General features: G+C 41.1%; 1 protein-coding gene across 7 annotated transcripts in view; it reads right to left on the bottom strand.

Annotated features, from left to right (window-relative positions):
* Window positions 1-18,934, bottom strand: part of kcnh2b (potassium voltage-gated channel, subfamily H (eag-related), member 2b) — a 243,079-nt gene that overhangs the window by 112,316 nt on the left and 111,829 nt on the right. The window lies entirely within an intron of this gene.

The following is an 18,934-nucleotide window of genomic DNA, read 5'->3' as shown; positions in this document are numbered from 1 at the left end:
CAGACCTTGTTCAGGAAAGATAGTTACCTCCACTACTAAAGTAGTTAGAATAATTTAATAATGAGTAAAATGCATTAAGAATGCCTTTAAAGCAAATTTTGTGTAAGACCAGTATAAGACAAATAACCTTTGACATATCCAGCATCCATTTCCTCAAATTACACATCATTTAAATTAAAATTTAATCTGTCCCTCTGGAACTCAGCCTTGTCCCACTTTGCCTGGTAACATCAACTCTGCAAAAAAAAAAAACAAAGCTACAACAACATGCATCCAGTATGCAATGTCACAACAGCTTTTTGAGAATTTAAGAAAGCCATTTAGCTTTTCACTGTAATCCTTGTTTCTACTCCTGGCCGCTGCCTAAAGTGGCCTTTTGACGTTAAATAGTTCCTCTTATGTTTCTCAGTGTACCTGGCTCTAGTGCGTCCCAGCTCTTACCTGGACAGTGATGGTCAGTGAACGCCTCTGTAAACGGCAGCCACAGCAGTTCTGGCAGTATGGAGCATTTACAGCTGATACGGTTTGTTGTACAACCCGACATACAGTGTTTCTACTGCAGGCCTGCCTCACCACCCACCCGCCTGTCATTCATCTCACATCATCGCTGGAGAGTGGGCCGAAATCCGATTGGACAACAGCATAATCCCGACACAGGAGGGGGAAAAAAATATGAAACACAGGGAAAACTAAAGGATTACACCATCTGGCCATATCCAGCATTTCGTGTGCGTCTGTCTATGTGTTTGCATGCTTACTGTATGTGCACATGTGTAGGTGGATGCCAAGTCTCATGTTCATTCATAAGCTATCGGGTCATGTCCATTCATGCCTGTTTTCATTAACAGCTGTGACACTGGATATGTGGAGTTTTTAATCGCTGAAGGTGTCGCTGCATCACGTCTAAAGCTGCTCTACAAAGCTCTGCAGCCACCTGCCCAGGCAGGAGCAACATGCAGACATGCGTCACATGTTAAAAATGACTGCAAAGACTATGGCAAATAATATCACCTCAAATGTTGTGATTTATATCCAGCTAGTAGGTTGAATTTCATATGTTCATCATCATCAGTGTACGCAGAAATATAAAAGTGGCATCACATTCATATATATTGAACAGTTAGTTTGTAATGGGAAGAAAGCTTGATGATAGCAGACGGTTTGGGGGGAAAAAAGTAATTGTTCTTCCTTCTACTATGTAAACAGGAGAACATTTAGTGAAAAACTTGAAATAGTAATTTCAAATTACTTTATCAAACAGATTAAATTGGATTAATGGATTCTCTCACTGATTCTAATTACTGTCACATGACCAGGCATCAGAGACAGATTTCCAACAGTAGCCCTCCCTCCGGGGGTTTAGATCGCATGCATCATATTCTTGGAAATGATGTGCATGTATTCATGAAGGACCTTGCTCAGGGACGCTTTGGTATTAGTTCATTCTGTCAGTCCCAGAACCAGCAACCCTTTATTTACTTAGTAGTCTCCCACACCACACTGCAGAAGTAGAGAGCTGTGAGTATCTGTGTTTCTGTTAAGACAGCGATGTGTGTGTGTGTGTGTATGTGACAGATGTGACTCGTACGAACACACATGTGCTTGCATGCACACGTGCAGGAATACACACACACACGCTACAATGTAGGATTAAATGTCAACAAAAGAGGATTTAACTTCAGTTCATTATTTTTAAGACTAATACATTATAAGACACAATCACTATTTGCAGTTCTTATAAAAACTGGAACGTACACTCTGTTATGTGATCATTGTGTGTGTGTGTGTGTGTATGTGTAAATGCATGTGTGTTTAAATGCACATATGATGTACAATAATCATACGTGCGTCAATGCATGCTACATGAATCAGTGTGTGAGTGCACCGTACACCGTACCGTGCTCTACTTTACTGTAAGTCTTTGTGGACACGTGCACACATGTCAATACACATGGGTTTATCTGAGCGTGTGTGTGTGTGTTCTGACTTTGGCAGAGTGGGGAAATCAAGGCTTAAGCCTACATATTTTAGGCCCATTAGGCTTATTTGTTGCTCACCATCCTACTGTTTCTGTCCACTATGAAAAATTTCCTCCAAGAGTGTCCAAAATGAATTGAGCTTTGAGGTTAACAGGGCAAATGCTATTTCATCTAAATGCTCCGCCTGGATGTATTCCACTTCAGCGTGTACCATCTGATAATCTGATTCAGTATTGCTGATTTACAAAGCTCTGGGAGATTATCACAATGCGCTAAAATGCATCCAAAAAAAGCACAGGGTGCAAACTGCTCATGGCAGACCAGGGATGGTCCAGTGATCATACAACACAGCATGCTCAACTAAAATACACAGACTGCCAAACTTCAAATTTGAAGGGCTACTCAAATTTTGTGGGTTTGATCATTAGTCAATATTATACAAAAAGGACTGGCACCAAATCCTGGTGTAGCTCTAGCTCTGGTGTAGATGCTAATGCATTAGCATACAGTAGCACTTGAGTGAGTAGGAAACTGAGAGCTTGTATCGATTGTCAGGTGGAATTATTTAGAGGACTGGTATATTAAAAGGAAAATTGAAAAAAACATACTGCACTTTCAATGGCAAATGGTTTTACTGCCAACCAGGGATGTGCAGAGGGCCCAGTATTTGTATTTGTATCTATATTTGTTGAAGCAGCAAAATTATTTGTATTTGTATTTGAATAAAAGGTGAAAGAGGCTTAAAAATCCTGTTTTTGTTTTTATTACGCTTTTAATTTTAGAAAATTAAAGTGTTATAATAAGTGTTCATGAAGCTTGTTCATGAAGCGTGTGTCAGTAGCTCGGCTTTATCTCTGGGGAACACTCCCAACTCTGGGAGTGATGTCCAAATTAGGAAATGTGCGTCATGTAGCAGGTGGATGTGACTCCCCTCACTGACACCTACTGATAGACGTCACAGCGGGGCAGAGGAGAGACACTGAGATAGCGATGTAACCGACCTGCACTCTGGTATTTGACATGGTTTATTTTTCTTCCTCAAAACAAATAATTTTTAAAATATTTGTATGAAACAAAACCCACTATTTGTGCTTTGCTGAATAATGTATTTGTATTCGGGCACATCCCTACTGCCAACCAGACTTTGAGTACAACATGTTTGAAATGAGCAATGTCTTACAGACAACATAGAAATGTATTTGTCATTTCTAATGATGAATGATAGAACATTTTATTCTCTACTGTATGTATCAAGAAGGATCACAATGCTTTAAAACTCTGGTATCACAAAGATGGATTTAGTATGATCTTTGGCCTCCTTAAAAAAGATTAAGATCAGTCTTCAGTCTCAACAGCTATAGTCTGATAACCTGTGTCCAAATAATCCTCAAAGGCACGTTTGGATTAAACAAATGACTGGATTATGTAACAACTGCCCCTTACAAGGTATAGGCCATTCTGGGCCAGGTTCTTTCTGAATTTGAAACTCAATCCATCCATGTGTATTCACTGAAGCTGTTCACAAACTATGACTTAACTGGTATAACTTTGGTGGGATGAGAGGATGAAGAAAAGGAGGCATAAAAAAAGAAAGTAGTGAAGAAGAAATAGTTGAAAAACTGACAGAAGATATGAAAAAAGAGGCTGAGAGCAAGAAAGGTAGGTAGCAAAAAACTGATGAAAGGAAAAGTGGTCAAAGGTGAAACAGCAGTTATGAAGAAAAATGAAAGGAAGAAATTATATATATTTAAACTGGGTTAGCGGTTCATTCAGACTGGTTTCTTACTCTATCTATTCAATGTGACGGAAACTGAAACCTGGTGGGTTTAGAGACAAGGTGGAAGGATTAGTTGTTCAGGAACATCTTTCTTCCAGTTTAGCAAGAGATGAGAGCGGATTAAAGAATAGTAAACAGAGATTTGACTAAACCCCCAGGTAACGTGATGACCTCAAAACTCTTAAATAAGAGAGTTCCCAAGGAGTTCTCCATGATTCAGCAATGATCTTCTCTTTTTAATCTTTTCAAATTGAAAAGGAAAAACAGGTGGAGCAACACCTCTCCTCCCACTCTATCTTCGTTCCCAACCACAGAGCATCCTGCAGTGTGCTGGATTAGAAATTACACTCTTAATCTCTGCTAGGGAAACAAGTGGATTAAAGCAAAACAGATTAGAGTTTGATCAACCAGAGTCCTCACTTCCGTACTCCAAAGCTATTCCACAGGCTCCGCTACAGCTGTTTAAAAATGTAACTAGACATGGGGGCTACGGTAGCTACACAGATACCATGTGGGGAGCACAAGAACTGTGATTGGCTGCTTGTGTTTCCTCCTACAAGTTTCTGATCCCTGTGGAGATTGTTCAGAGGAAGATGAAGAAAGACAAGAGTAGTCTTTCTTCTTTTCAGTTAACACACATGTAGAAAAACCATCTCCATTGCTCATCACAACTGCTGCTCTACAAGGCAATGAACATAAACACAGCGACTGCACAGTGGTCTCCTATTCATTCATGAGACAAGGCAAATTTGAAGACACCAGGATGTAACTCCAGTTATATAAGTGCGTGTGTTGCCATCACACACTTTATCACAAAGTGAATGAAAGAATGTGAACACAGTTACTGTGAGGAATATGTGTGTTACATCTCTCTAGTGCTGCAGAGTTCCTGTTGTCATTAGCGTGTGCAATCCAACACTGGACAATCAATCAAAAGCTGCATCATGGGAATCCACAGCAGGACTCCTGTTAACCCCTCTGTATGAATCCAGCTTAAATGTTGTGCATTTGCACTGCACTGGAGTATAAGGATGAATATTACAGAATGTATGGGTGTTTTTATATGGATATATTTTTGCAAGCATGTATAATATTATGTAAAACATAATACATGTATTTATTGTACTGCAGCCTGCACAATGCAGATTGTAGACTTCATTTTTACAATAAAGATGCATGTTTTTCTCCTATTAGAAAGCTAAAGTACAGTAAGGAAAGAAGAATATAGTAGAAAGAGACTAGAGTAAGAAATTGTGCATATGTGTGTGTTCGTGCAAGAGTGGGATGTTTCAGTGAAACTGTAGAAGAAATGAAAATGAATAAATGAAATGCCCAAACAACTTGACAATGAGCAACAATTAGTTATAGTAAGTTCACCCTCAGCATGGAGACACATACTGTAGTTAGTGACTGACAGAGGAATCATGGTCCATCATTACATCTTGACTTCTTATGTACTATTTCTAGTGTACTATTTTCAAAATAGTCTTACCCAAAAACACTAATTCTGCATCAGCACCAAAATACAGTATCCATACCATTTGTAGCAGGAGATTTCCCCACACAGTTTATACATCCACACCTCCTAGTGGACAACCGTTGTCTCTACATACATATACAGTAGGTACTGTAGGTCACCTGGCACAGCATTTGTTGTCAACACAGTAACAAAAGAAAGTGCAGGCTGACTGAAGTATCCTTGATCAAATTATTTCGATTTTCTATGTTATGGGGATCTTCCCTTTAAGTGACTGCATCTCTTGCACTTTAGAAGATTACCTTTTCTCTTCCACAGCAGTTTTCTTCTAATAACAGAGTGTATATTAGACAGGACTCTACATCAGCAAACAAACTGTTTTTGACTAACAACAAATTCAAAAGCAATAAATGATATCAGTGATAATCCCAAATTCCTTCATCTCCAGAAAAGATACTGGTGCATGAAGACAGGAGCACGGCAGCTTTGCAGAGCATCAAATATTTCCAGCTCTTATTAATTTTCATATTGTTGTCAAAGAGTATCAGTTACATAACCCACAGCTGTTCCAACTTGCAAACCAGAGTGCTGGTAGAGCGTATCTGTGTTTCCATCAGGACAGGGATATCATATCTGAAAACCATTAGCTCAGGGTTACTGTCCATCAGACAAAGAGAGAGAGAACATGTGTCTGTGTGAGCTAGAGCGATGTAAGAGGATAAGGATGTGAGCTGTGTTTCTTCTTAGCTGCTCTGTTCTGTATCACAAACACAGAACCACCCCCCCCACCCTCCCTCCCTCCCCAACCACACACACACACATGCACAGGAGAAGAGGCTCATTCACAGACACACTCTCCTCTGCTCCATCACTCTTTGGCAGAAAAAAAAAATCTAAAAGAGGAAAAAGTGCAGATCCTCATTTACACAGATCCTCTGAGACGGCTCTAAATATTCTACAGGCTGGCTGGCTGCGGGCCAATTGGCGAAGCTTGCTATGTTCTTAGCCATATTCTGAGCCAAACAAACCCAAGCTTAAATCCAAAACACTCAGGCCAAGTTGACAGCCTCACTTGCATAATTACACAAAAGTGTCATTCATCAAAAGGAAAATATAATATACACAGTTTAAATGACTTATTAATGAAGATGGATGAGGATCACAAGAACTCAACCACTTCATCCCTAGTGTGACATCCCTATATGCAGTAAAGTTTTAACATGGCAGAGAGGGAACTGTGTGTTGACAAGCTCACTGCCTGCCAAAGTGTTCTTGAGCAAACACTGAGGAACCTATCTCTATGAGTCAGAGAGACTGGCTGTCATCATACGTTGATACCTACAAATATAATCACCAGGCACACATGATCAGTGGGTATGATGCGTGAGAAAGGCTTAAAAGATACTGAGGTGGCTGCCAAAATGTCACATCAAAGCCTTGAATTCCTGCCTGCTAAACAGCTGCTACTTTGTAGCCAACAGTGACTTTTGACCTCCCTAGAATTGAGAGAGAGAAAAGGGAATTTCCCCTCAGAGACGAAGAGTAACGAGTCCGGTTTCATTAGTCACATCAACAAGCCGTGACCGGCTTCGCCTCACGTCACTTTCGCAGGGGAAGCTCTGCTGCCAAGCCCAGTGCTGTCTCATTACCATGATAACTTTCTAAGATCAACTGTTTGAGGGCAGACAGAGACAGTCAGCTAATGAATCTCACTTTAATTACCTGTGTATTAATCACCATTGAGGCACAAAGAATGGACAGTTCAAGTGCAGGTAAAGAAATCAATCAATATTCATAGTATTTTACCTTAATAGTATTATTGCTCACAAATTATTATGCTGTGTATGTTACTGGTTCTGGTAATTATAATAATTATAATGCCCACTCCAGAACATTACTTATTCTTCACCAAAGTTTTCAGCTTATACATGCTGATATCTCTCTGAATCTCTGTTTCATGATCAGCATTTAAAAACTGGTCCTATTAAACCACTAGGTGGCAGGGCACAACAACTTTTCCCCAGTTAGTCTTTTTAGGTGAAATGCATAGTCACAAATGCAAGTAGCAACACACACACACACACATACACACACTGGTCTGGTGTGAGTAGTCGAGTCAGTTTTATTTATATGGCGCCAAATCACAACAGAAGTTATCTCAGGGCACTTTTCATATAGAGCAGGTCTAGACCCTATGAGTATTACAAGGAATCAATTTGGATATGCTACACCACAGCACTAAGCCTCATACAGGTGTGTTGCTCTGAGAGGGCTGGGCAAGGAGCTGGATGACAGAATGGAAAAATAAATTACTGTGTGTGTGTGTGTGTGTGTGTGCTCTTGGTATTTGTGTGTGCATGAATGTCATACAGACTGTTAATATTGGAGTCCTAACCCCCGCCCCGCTGATCTTGGTCACCAGCTGTTCTCTGATAAGTGATGTAACATTACTCCATCTTTCAACAATAAAACACACACACACACTTACACACACACACACACACACACATACACACACACATACACACTGATGCCATGTGGTTGACCCCTACACCTTTTTCTTGATTGTTTCGGGATGAGAAGCAGTGGAAAGACAAACTATTCCGGACAACAATTTATCAGCCTCACTCTCCTGTAATAGAGACAAATAGCCACCTGGTGATCTGTGTGTTTATGTGGCAAAGTGGTAGCTAGATTGTAATAGACTGTCCTGGTGTGTGAGCATGCACTTCATGTACTGTATGTTTTCAACATGTACCTGTTACTGTATGTATCTGATGTGTGGGCATGTGTGTGTGTGTGGTTGTGTATTTCTGTTCTACATTATACATGGGTGACTTGTCCTGCCCTCTGTTGGTGGGAAATGAGAAATAAAGGTGATGCAGTAGAAGTCTGTATATGATTGATGTGACGGAGCTGATGGGAGTGGGGTGGCTGGGAAAATGACAAAGCTCCAGAGTGACAGAGGGATCCATTAAACCAGCTGTCCGTCCCGGAGGATGAGACGTGCTGGTGGTGAGTGGAGCCCAGGACTCGGTTTGTTCTGCTGTGTTTATCCAGGCCCGGGAACCTTAAGGTTAGGTGACTGGGCCAGCAAAAACAATTCTTGAATTTGGGGCTTGTTACTGTAGGACTTTGTGCACTCAAATAGTTTCAGGGGGGAATTATGGATTATTATTGTGCATGACTCAAATATGAAATTATTTGTCCAGCGACGTAACTCATACAATAGTTTGTATAATAAAAGGGAAACAGTCCTCCTTGTGGGCCACACAAGAGAGGTCAATTAGAATTATGATTGGTATTAATCTTAATTATAATTTTGTGAGGGTATAGGTCTTTTAAGGTTAAGTGATGTAAGCACAAGAAAACACCAAAAAGTTTACTTTAGTTACATACATATTTATTTCTAATGCTACAGCTACAAGTACTAAATACTACAACTACAACATTTTACAAGAGGGAAAGGGGAAACTACAAGGCTATGGTTAGTGAATGATTCAAATGAATGATGCAGGGTTATCTATTGTGTAGTTGGTATGAGAGACGTGATAAACAACAAACCTGAGAGGCAGTGAGTCAAATCAATGGTACAACAGCTTAGTCCTGAATTGCCAGTTGAAGTTACAAATAATAAAAGCACCGGGGGTAAAGCAAGTCAATGAAGGTTTTGTACAAATATTTGCTTGCTCCCTGGAGTGGCTTCTTGAAGAGAATGGAGTTGGATGTTCTGGGGTGAAAAGCTGAAGTCTGGATCTTGTAAGGATGAGTAAGTCGGACCGTGCAGACTTGAATAGTTCCCATCGGAGGAGAGCTCCTGGTTTAGGCTCCTGAGGTTTTGTCTCCTATTGTTCTGAATCACATCTTCAGTCTAGCAAAGAGCAAGCATTCAACTGGTATGGCAAAAAGAACAAAGATAAAAGCAAGGAGCTAAAAGGGGCAAGGGACTAAATTCTTAGTCTTATAGCAATTGCGTGATTTCTCATTTTGTATTTTGGATCGTAGCTTTAGCGTTTTTAGAGTGAAACGAGCAGAATGATACTAAACATTACCTTTGTGTTATCAAAGATGATGGGACTGTGTTAGTGGTACATTTCCTGGTTTAAAGGCAGTGGAATAAAAGTATAATTAAAGCGTGTAACAATACAAAGTATGATATGCTAACACATACTGACATACAATATTAATTGTCTTCCCCCAAATCTACATTTTCAAGTCCTTTGTTTTCCTTGATCTGACTGCAAATGGCAGTGGTCCATGCTATTTGTGAGAGAGAATGTGTGTGTGTGTTCTGGTGAGTGTCAGTGAATGTCTGACAGAGATAGAGATGCACTTCCTCCTACAGTGTAAAAACATTCAGTGAAATAAGGAACATTTACTTTAACAAGTTCAACTCTGTAATGTCAGATTTCAAGGAGCTTAATGACCTCTCGAAATGAAAAATACTCCTAGGAGAAGGAGATAGGGCCCAATATTTATCAGCACACACACACACACACACACATATAGGTGAGGAGGAGATGAGGGGTTCCTTATCTGATTTCCTGGTTGCAGGATGTCATTTGGATGGTCTGGTTAGTGAAAGTTTGGAAATCTCACTGATGTGTTTTTGGCCAGTATTGCTGTTGTTGGCACTGTCTGTATTTGGAACAATGAGGGGACTTTCCCTCACATTACTAAAACACAACATTATATCCATTGAAAAGCAGAATTCATCTTCCTTGGGAGCAGTAATTCACTGAAATATATCTCAGGTTAGGTGAGGATGACTATATTATACCTATTTCAGTCAAATTTCCTGCCATTAAAAACAATCTAAGATCACTTAGTGTGCATGCAGCTGAGAGGATCAAAATGAATGAATGAACAGAGATGGGAGACAAGTTTTGAATATTTCAACTGCAATCTGATAAGTTGAGGCTGTGATAAAAGGAATACACTCTCTTTTGTGATTGGTAAGTGCGATACTACTACTGAATGTCAAATACCTATATATCCCTGGAAAAGCTGAGTGATACACACAAAACGATGCCAGCTTTCTCTCTCTTCCTTAGCCCCTCCTTACCACTCACTATTAGTGCAAAGTCAATGACAGATGCTGTTTTCCAATCTCATTCTCTTCCCCGGTAGTCATTAAGTCTTGCTGTCCACACCCTCTACTATTGACAGGGTAGGGAAATGAGAAAATGAAGTGATGTAGGAAAGGGAGGAAAGATCAGATGACTGACCACAGATTGAGGTCTTACATTAAGACTCACGCTTGATCGATACACCTTGATCCTTAACCCTTGATCCAGAGGCCTGCAGCAGCACCCCAACCCCCCCACATATATAGGCAAAATCTACAGATAAAATTAGGAATTTCATCTCCTCCAAATGCACCGTGCATATGTTGTAGTCAAGTTACTGTTTGTATGTTTCACAGTGCTGTAACACTTTAAAAAACTGAGCTTGTTTAGGGATATGCTGTACTACAAAAAACTCACTGTGGTGTGTCGTGTAAGCACAGGGCCTCTTAGTGCCTGAGAGTGCATGAGTTTGAAATGAAATCATTCATGCAGACTGCAGATCAGCCAACTGTGATCAACTTCTTACACATAAGTGACTCATTTAGTTGGTAAATTATCCCTAAATGGACTAGAATTAGACTTGGAAATGCATCCAAGAACTCATCTTCTTTCCAATTTAGACCCCGAGAGTACAGGTTGAGGTAGAGGGAGTCTAGCTCACAGAAATGAAGGGAGTAATGATTACAATGATGACTTTGTAAAACCACACAGTTAAAAACAGAAATGAGAATACACACACACACACACACACACACACACACACACACACAGGGACACACATACACAAAAGAGTGACCCCACACGATGGAATATAAACGCCTTCGGGCTCCTTTACACTATGTGACAGTATGATAAGCTACCTGTGAAGGATCAATAGCCAAGCTGTCTAAACGTCTCTACCAATGACACCGTGTGACATTGTGGTGTCAAACACATACAGTATAGACGGGTGGATGTCTGGTACACCCCACACTGCTTGCGTCACACACACTGCTATTAACAGATTAGATGTCAGTAGCGGAGGCACGCAAACCTGCGCAAATGGAGTCCAACATGCCTGTTAAGTGAAAAAGCACACACACATACACGACCTGTAGACAGACACGCAGGTACCCACAGATTACATGTCAAGATGGTTTCAAAGCACTACATAATATGAAAGCTGCAAAGGTCAAGAGACATCGATACGTTGAGGTCTTGGTCCAAGTAAAGCACGTATAAATTAGCCGCTGTTCAATTAGATAGCCTTCAAGCTGACAAGACACAAAATGCAAACGGGGGGGAAAAGAGAAATGAGAGAGCCTTTGATGAATATCTCACTACACTTCACTGCTAATCCTCACTTTTTAGCTACAGTTGGCTGATTTAAAAAACAGAGATGAAATGAAAATCAAGTTATTATAAAGCACTCTGCTTTTTGGATGTTCATCATTTAAAAAAAAAAAAAAAAAGATCACATTAAAGTGGCTGTCCAGTGCTTCTCTGGTTCTGTTTCTTATAATTACATCATGGTACACAGGATCACCGTGAGTCTTCTGAAACCGCAAGCGTTTGACATGCATGCACATGAATGTTGAGCAGGATTTGCGGAGCGCACACTCCACTGCCCGTGAGATGCTCTGAACTGAACTGTCTGCTAATACCACGGTCAGTATAGCAACGCACACAAAGCCAGATTTATTCATTTTAAAAGCAAAAGGAGGTGCCCGTTTTCAAGTAGAAACCCGCTGAAGCTTGAACTCCTAGGACATGCAGAACACTTTCGAAATAAATCATTTATAAATGTCTAGAAATATTCCCTGCGCAGGATTTAATTCAACATATAGTCATAAGGTTAATTAAAGCTCCACACACCTCCATCAGCTTGATAAATGTGAATTCGATCAGGAAGGGCTCATTAAAGGCAGATACTTGATATTACCATTCCCTCTGAGAAACTCTTCAATTAAAGAGACTCTGGAAGTGAAAAGGACTTATTTCACAAGGGCTGCCTGCAATTTTCTTTATCCTCCTTGACATGTTTCATGGTGTTAGCAGCAGAGAGAGCGTGCGCCTGTGTATGTACTGTACGTTATGTGTTTGCATATAACGAGCAACCTGAGCAGAGATGCAGCACAGCATCTCTACAGCATAAATTATTTAACACGTTCCTCTGAAAGTAAAGATTTTAGACACAGGAAGTACTTGAGTCTGTCTCAAGTTAAGGGATACTGGCTGTCAATAATAAACCACCTGATATTCACTTAAAGCCCCTATGTGAAGGATTCAAAAAGGTTTCCAGGAAGGCTGCAAAGCATTGCTACTTAACAGTCAACAGCAGTAATGCCAGAAACCACTAAATTTAAATATACCAATATTCACAGTGTGAATTTTTGAGAGATTTAGACTGTGCAATGCTGATAATAATTACATTAATAATAGGAATGGTACTTGAAGCGATCTGACTGCCCTTTCTGTATAAGTAAATGCCCTGTCATTGACACGCTTGACTTTTTAATGGCTCATCATGAGGTAGGTAGTGCCAGAATGGACTGCTGGTGCCAAGAAAATATTCAAATATGCTTAATGTAACAGATGTCAATGCTTAATGACTTAAGACTGGCCAAGTTGGCGTATGCTGTAAGTGCAAAGATGTACAATCATGGACAGACCCAAAACTCTACAATCAGGTTGTTTTGCACATGTGTGATGATGTGTGATGTTTGCTAGTAATGGGGTATTACCCTCCAACATAAAGAGAAGTCATGATCATAGAAGGCAAAATACACGTTATATGTTCATGTACAAAGTATGCAAAGTGTACACTACCTTTCACAACATAATCCTGAGTGGAACTGATTAGAACTGCACTCATGTTGAAGTGTAAAGATGACAATGTTGATCTGGTCAGTCAGTACTTGGTCCAAAGCAAGATGTCCTGAAACCTGCTGGCTAGACTGCCATGCAGTTTGATATGAACACCTGTGATCTCTTTCCTCTAGCTCCATCATCAGGTCCAAACTCTATACTATGTACTACTAATATACATTATGTACTATATACTATACTATCTTTATAGAACCTATACAGCCAATATAAACTTTAGAATGCCAGTGCCAATTAATTCTTACAAAAACAAAGCAAAATACTTTCTAAAGATTTGATTACTTTTCCAAGGTCTTTCTGGCGCTGCCTCACCACTATTCATTGGGAGCAACCCTTCTATTTCCTTTGTGCTTTGCATTGTTAAACAATCACTTAATTAAAAACCTTTTTTTGTCACTTCGTTCTAAACACAGTACATTTTCAAAGCCCACTTATAATTAGTATGGAATTAGGACACAGCTATGGTTTCTTGAAAATTAATGACCAAATAGCACTAAACATGCTATTTATATTCATGGTTCACATGAATTCCAGTGCTTCCGGTCACCATCAGGCCAGAATTTACAGTTGTACACAAGAAATATCAACATTTGATAAGAAAGAAGTCACAAAATTGACTCAGGATACTTCTGAGGATAATTGATATCACGATCTGCCCTCTAAACAAGCTTGACACAAAACTTTCATATTATGGGTTTAAATGAAGGTTAAGACCTCCATGGTTACCTTGTTCTTCATCCAGGACTGTGTGACCAGAGGCAGGCGGGAGAGTGATGAAGTGAAGGAGAAAATGAAACAAGTTTCATTTCCTGTCAAAGACTGCAGTTATTTAACACAATGATGATTCCCATCCTCCTCTGTCCCTGTCTGCCGGACATTCCTGCACTCTCACTGTTTACAGACGGACAGGAATGCACACTCAATCCGGACAGATATGCACATTAAAAATTCCCAAGGCTGAACCTCAGAGGTTCTGCTAGAGATAAAGAGGACTTTCTGACTGTTTCTTCTTGACCAAAACATCTCACAGCTCACAGTTTGAGTTGTTACCCAACACAGAACATTCACAGATCAAAGGAGGTACAAGGTAACAGAGTTCACAGGCAAAAAACACAAAACCGGAGCGGCGCAAACCACACAGTCAATTCAAGATCACGCAGATATGCTGTATACACAAGCAGCAGAGAGTGTTGAAAAGTGAGAGAGAACTCCAGCAGGGCCCAGGTGGTGGGAACAGTGCCATTTGGAGGTCAGCTCAGGTTATTTGAATAGAGTAGAAGAGCTTATTTGAATGGAAAATTCGGCGTTTGTACATCGATTTCATGGTCCTTGACAAAGACAAGGGCTCACAACAGGGCGGTTGGCAGACCTGACCTGAGAGATTTGCATAAAATCAAGCAAACAATTACATACAGATGCACCGCATGGTATGGACTGCAAGTCTATGATTTAAATGTATTTATCTACGTTTAACATTTGAAGTAATAATCAGACATATATCCATGTATATAGTGCTCCTTCTCTTTAAATGGTGATCTCCCTCTCCTTTTTCTTTGCTGTTATGCCTTTGTGTGCACTTTTCTGCCCGCTGTGTTGCCCTCTCTGACTCTCTCTCCCACTCCCTGCCTCTCTCTGTCTTTGAATGTGGTTATGTAAGATCTCAAGATCTCTCAGCATTATAGGGCTGCTGGAGAAAGACATGGAAAGGGGGAGGCGCAGACACTTGAAAAGTATATACTCTGATGTACATTTCCTTTCTCTCCTGAGCAGAGCAGGAACAAGTCACCACCCCTTCGACCGCCGTCACCCGCGAAACACCTCGCTAATTTCCACGAAGGGTGCTGAATCTTGTGAATACAGCGCACGTCCGACGGCGGGCACTGGCCCGCTCATTTTACCAGCTGGCCTCCTCAAAACACAATCTGTAATTGTCTCCTCTGTATGGAGCCGAGCCACTTTGAAACACAGTCTGTAATTGTCGGGCTGATGCTCTGTGGTTTGGCTAAGCAGCGAGATAAGTGTTTTTGGCAAACGGGCAACGAAGCTCGTTAACTGTAATGAGCCAATCGCCTGCATTAGAGCGAAAGGAAGACAGCGAGAGAAGGGGGGGGAGAAAGGAAGAGGATCAAGGAGTGGGAGTGAGAGAGAGTGAGGTAAAAAATTTGAGGAAGGAAGCAGAGAAAATAATAGAAGGAGTTTGTGAGAGAGAAGAGGGAAAGGGGCAGAATTTGGCAAAGGCTGAAGAAATGATCTGTGGTAATAAGGTGGCACGGAGGCTTTTAAAAAGCTTGTGACAACAGAAAAACGACGCAGCGGCCATGCTATCATCATCTCTTTATTTAATTAAGGATGAAGGGACGCTTCAATACACACCATCCAACACCTGCTCCCTAATTTAAAGGGACATCTCCGTAAACTGTGGGAACTTTGTTGCCTTGGTAACAAAGGGGAACATACTGCCTCAAAGATGGAGAGATTGGAAGTGAAAACAGGGAACGGGAACTAGCGTCGAGGTTTGAGGTGGAAGGACTCGGTGGACGGCGGCGTTACACTACTGTTGCATGCATGTTTGTTTTTTTGTTTGTGTGATACTTTATTGCTGACCGTCACCAGCCTTCGGTTTATAAGCTGTGTGATAGAAACCAGAGAATGAAAGAGAGCCTGGAGCTCATCTGTTGCGGCTGTTATCTTCTGCAGACGCAGACAGACCCTGTCCCAGTCACACACAAACACACGCACGCAACCATCACATCCACATCCACATCCATCCTGAGTCTCCTCTTTCCTCTTCTTCTTTCTCTTCCTGTGGTCCTCCATCTATTTTTCTTCTCTCCTCCTCTGTCTCTGGCCGGGGGGGGCGAGGCTAGCATGAGGGATGTGTAAACTGCTACATCTATCCAGCCCTGCTCGCATCTACACACACACAAAACAATGAGTAACAAGACCCACTGTGTCTCCCAGCCTGGGGAGCAGCGGAACTTTAATTTGGATGGAGGGCCGAGTTCTATCGGCGAGGCCATAAATCAGAGGCAGAACTGATGAAAGCCCAGCAGCTAGTACATGTCCTGGAATACACTGTATGTACAGTGTACACACACACACACACACACACACACACACACACACACACAAAACACTGCGATATACTGTATCTCTCCTAAAGCACAGGATAGTATGAACATCCTCTCCTCTTTTTTTTTATTTTTTTTTTGTATATGTATGATGAAATCCATAATTGGCCTCGATGATCCACAAACCATAACCATGCTGTGTGGCTCATTAATTTGATTAATATCATCATTATTCTAATCAATAACTGAGCAGCTAATGAGCAAACCAACCTAACGCGGGAACACACAGACATGAATAAATTAAGCACATTGAAGCACACAGCTGGAGTTTTACTACACACACACACACAGCCACTGTATGAAGTTATTTACGTCCTTTGCTCTGCTGTGTAAAAAGCTAACAGCGTACCCCTGGTGTCAAGGTGAAAGGTTGATTTTATTTTTGGCTACTTCACCGTGCCTTAGCAATAACCTTGGCATGACAAACCGTAACTCTAAAGGTATGGCGTAAGCACTGCCAACAAATCCACATGGAGCGTTCATTGCTATAGATGGCCTCAGGATGAGAGCGGACTGTCAGAAACATCAGGTGATCTGAAAATAGTAACAATCTAAAAATACCGTTTGAACGAACGCAAATGGATCGTTGGGAATTATCTGCAGGAAATCCTGCAGTGTCTCCACGTACATATCTACATATCTGACTGGCTTCCTCTTTGAATTCCCTCAATGGCTCAAAGTCTTAGAGTGCTGAGGTTGTGTATATGTTGTGGTTGATATCACCTTTCTATTCTCAGTGTCTCTAAACCGGTTAGCAGCTGAGGCAGGTGGCGGGTAAAGCATGTGTGTGATTTAACGTGAGTTTCTGTGAGCTCAATGAGTGGCCGGAAAAAGCCACAGACTTGTGCGTGGAGAGACAGAGAGCTAGAGAGGAGCCTGTGAGTGAGTTTGGGAGTGAGTGGATGAGTGATTGAGTGTGTGAGTAAGTGTGTGTATGTGTGAGAGAAAGAGAGAGAGAGAGAGAGGGAATGGAAGTGTCAGTGAATTAGCTATTGAATGAGAACGTGTGTGTGTGAGAGAGAGAGAGAGAGAGAGAGGAGAGAGTCCACTGTTGAGTGTGTGAGAGAGTGAGTGAGTGAGTGATTGAGTTTCTCAGTGAGAGAGACAAGGACTGAGGCAGAGGACAAGTGTGTGTGTGTGTGTGTGTGTGTGTGTGTGTGTGTGTGTGTGTGTGTGTGTGTGTGCAGAGAAGGGTTCTGAGAAACATTCATCTTTTCAGGTCATTCATCAGTCTGCAGGCAGGGCACTAGCCAACTACATGCTAGATAATGCCCTTTGCATAATGGCTACCAACAGTCTAGGATATCAAGTTCAGTAACGTTGGAGCTTCGGTTACATTGAGATTTGACGTATTAAAACAAGATTTTACTAGCTGATGACTGTAGAAACAGACAGCTGGAGAGTTAAAGAGCTACAGGATGAAATGCAAGGAGGATCTCTGTTGTTTTTGTGCCGGCAGCGTTTCCTCAGACAGTCACAGACGGAGAGATTTCCTCCAGCATTTAAGTGCTGCTGTTAGCTGCTGAAGCTAAAACCGTCTCGATCTGCATATATTTGAGAATAAGCGCAGGGCTAGGGGAGGTGGGCGTTAACGTTCTACCATTTATACAAATGTCATGACGTAGAGACCCCCCAAAACGGTCGACTCTACATCAGCATTGGCCCTGCCTTTTCAGGGCTGATTTTAAACAGCAGTTCAATCCATGAAATGCTGATTTTTATAAATTTGGTGTCAATATTAACAGCAGCACTGATGTGTTTCATCACAGAACAGTCATATAATTTATTTTACAGCTCAAAAACTACGTTTAGGTGTGCAGTACTTCTTTAACCTCCGTCAGACTGCATGTACTGTTCATGTGTGTTGGTTTCATGTTGCCAAATACAAGAAGAAGGTGGACTCTGATCCATGATAAGCTACGTGGAAGCAAAGCACTGAGCTCTGAATGTGTGGCCTGAGGTGTCATGAAGGGATAGGCTGCTAGTTTGGGCGGATCAGACTATCTCAAAACAACCGGTCTTAGTTAGGAGGTGTGTGTCTCACTGTAAAACATACATAGTGAATGGATGTGTAACTAGGAGAGAGATGGTAATCTCAGGTAATACTCTCTCTCCTAATGCAATATACATTGCTTTATGTAATTATACTTCAATCTTGTCAAAATGCTCTGAGTATGTTAGTGTGTTTCATTCCTGAAGAGTCCAGAGTGCTTACAGGCAAAATTTCCACGACAGCTCGTGCTGGGCTGTTTGGACTGTATGTGTGTTTATGTTTGCATGTATTTGTGTGTGTGTGTGTGTGTGTTTAGGCCATGTGGAAAATTGCCTCCCCTCACTTCAGTTATGCAGAAAAAAAAAAAGCTCTCAGAGTTTACTGTCTCCATCTCTGTATACAGAGCGGCATATAGCTTGAAAGTGTTCCACACACATTACTCACTGCTGTCAGATGTGTGTGTGTGTGTGTGTGTGTGTGTGTGTCTTTGTAAACATGTGTAACTATATGCCATGAACCCAGGCTCATCCACCTTCACTGGACCTTCATTCAAATTCAGAAAAAATGCACTATTGAAATCCATAATCAATACAGTAATTCAAACTTAAATATATTAACCACTTATGTAATATTACATTTTATA

Source organism: Thunnus maccoyii, chromosome 21 (genome assembly GCF_910596095.1).
Source record: "Thunnus maccoyii chromosome 21, fThuMac1.1, whole genome shotgun sequence".
NCBI lineage: Eukaryota > Metazoa > Chordata > Actinopteri > Scombriformes > Scombridae > Thunnus > Thunnus maccoyii.
The sequence above is the reverse complement of the archived record's forward strand: the minus strand, read 5'-3'. Positions and strand labels throughout refer to the sequence as shown.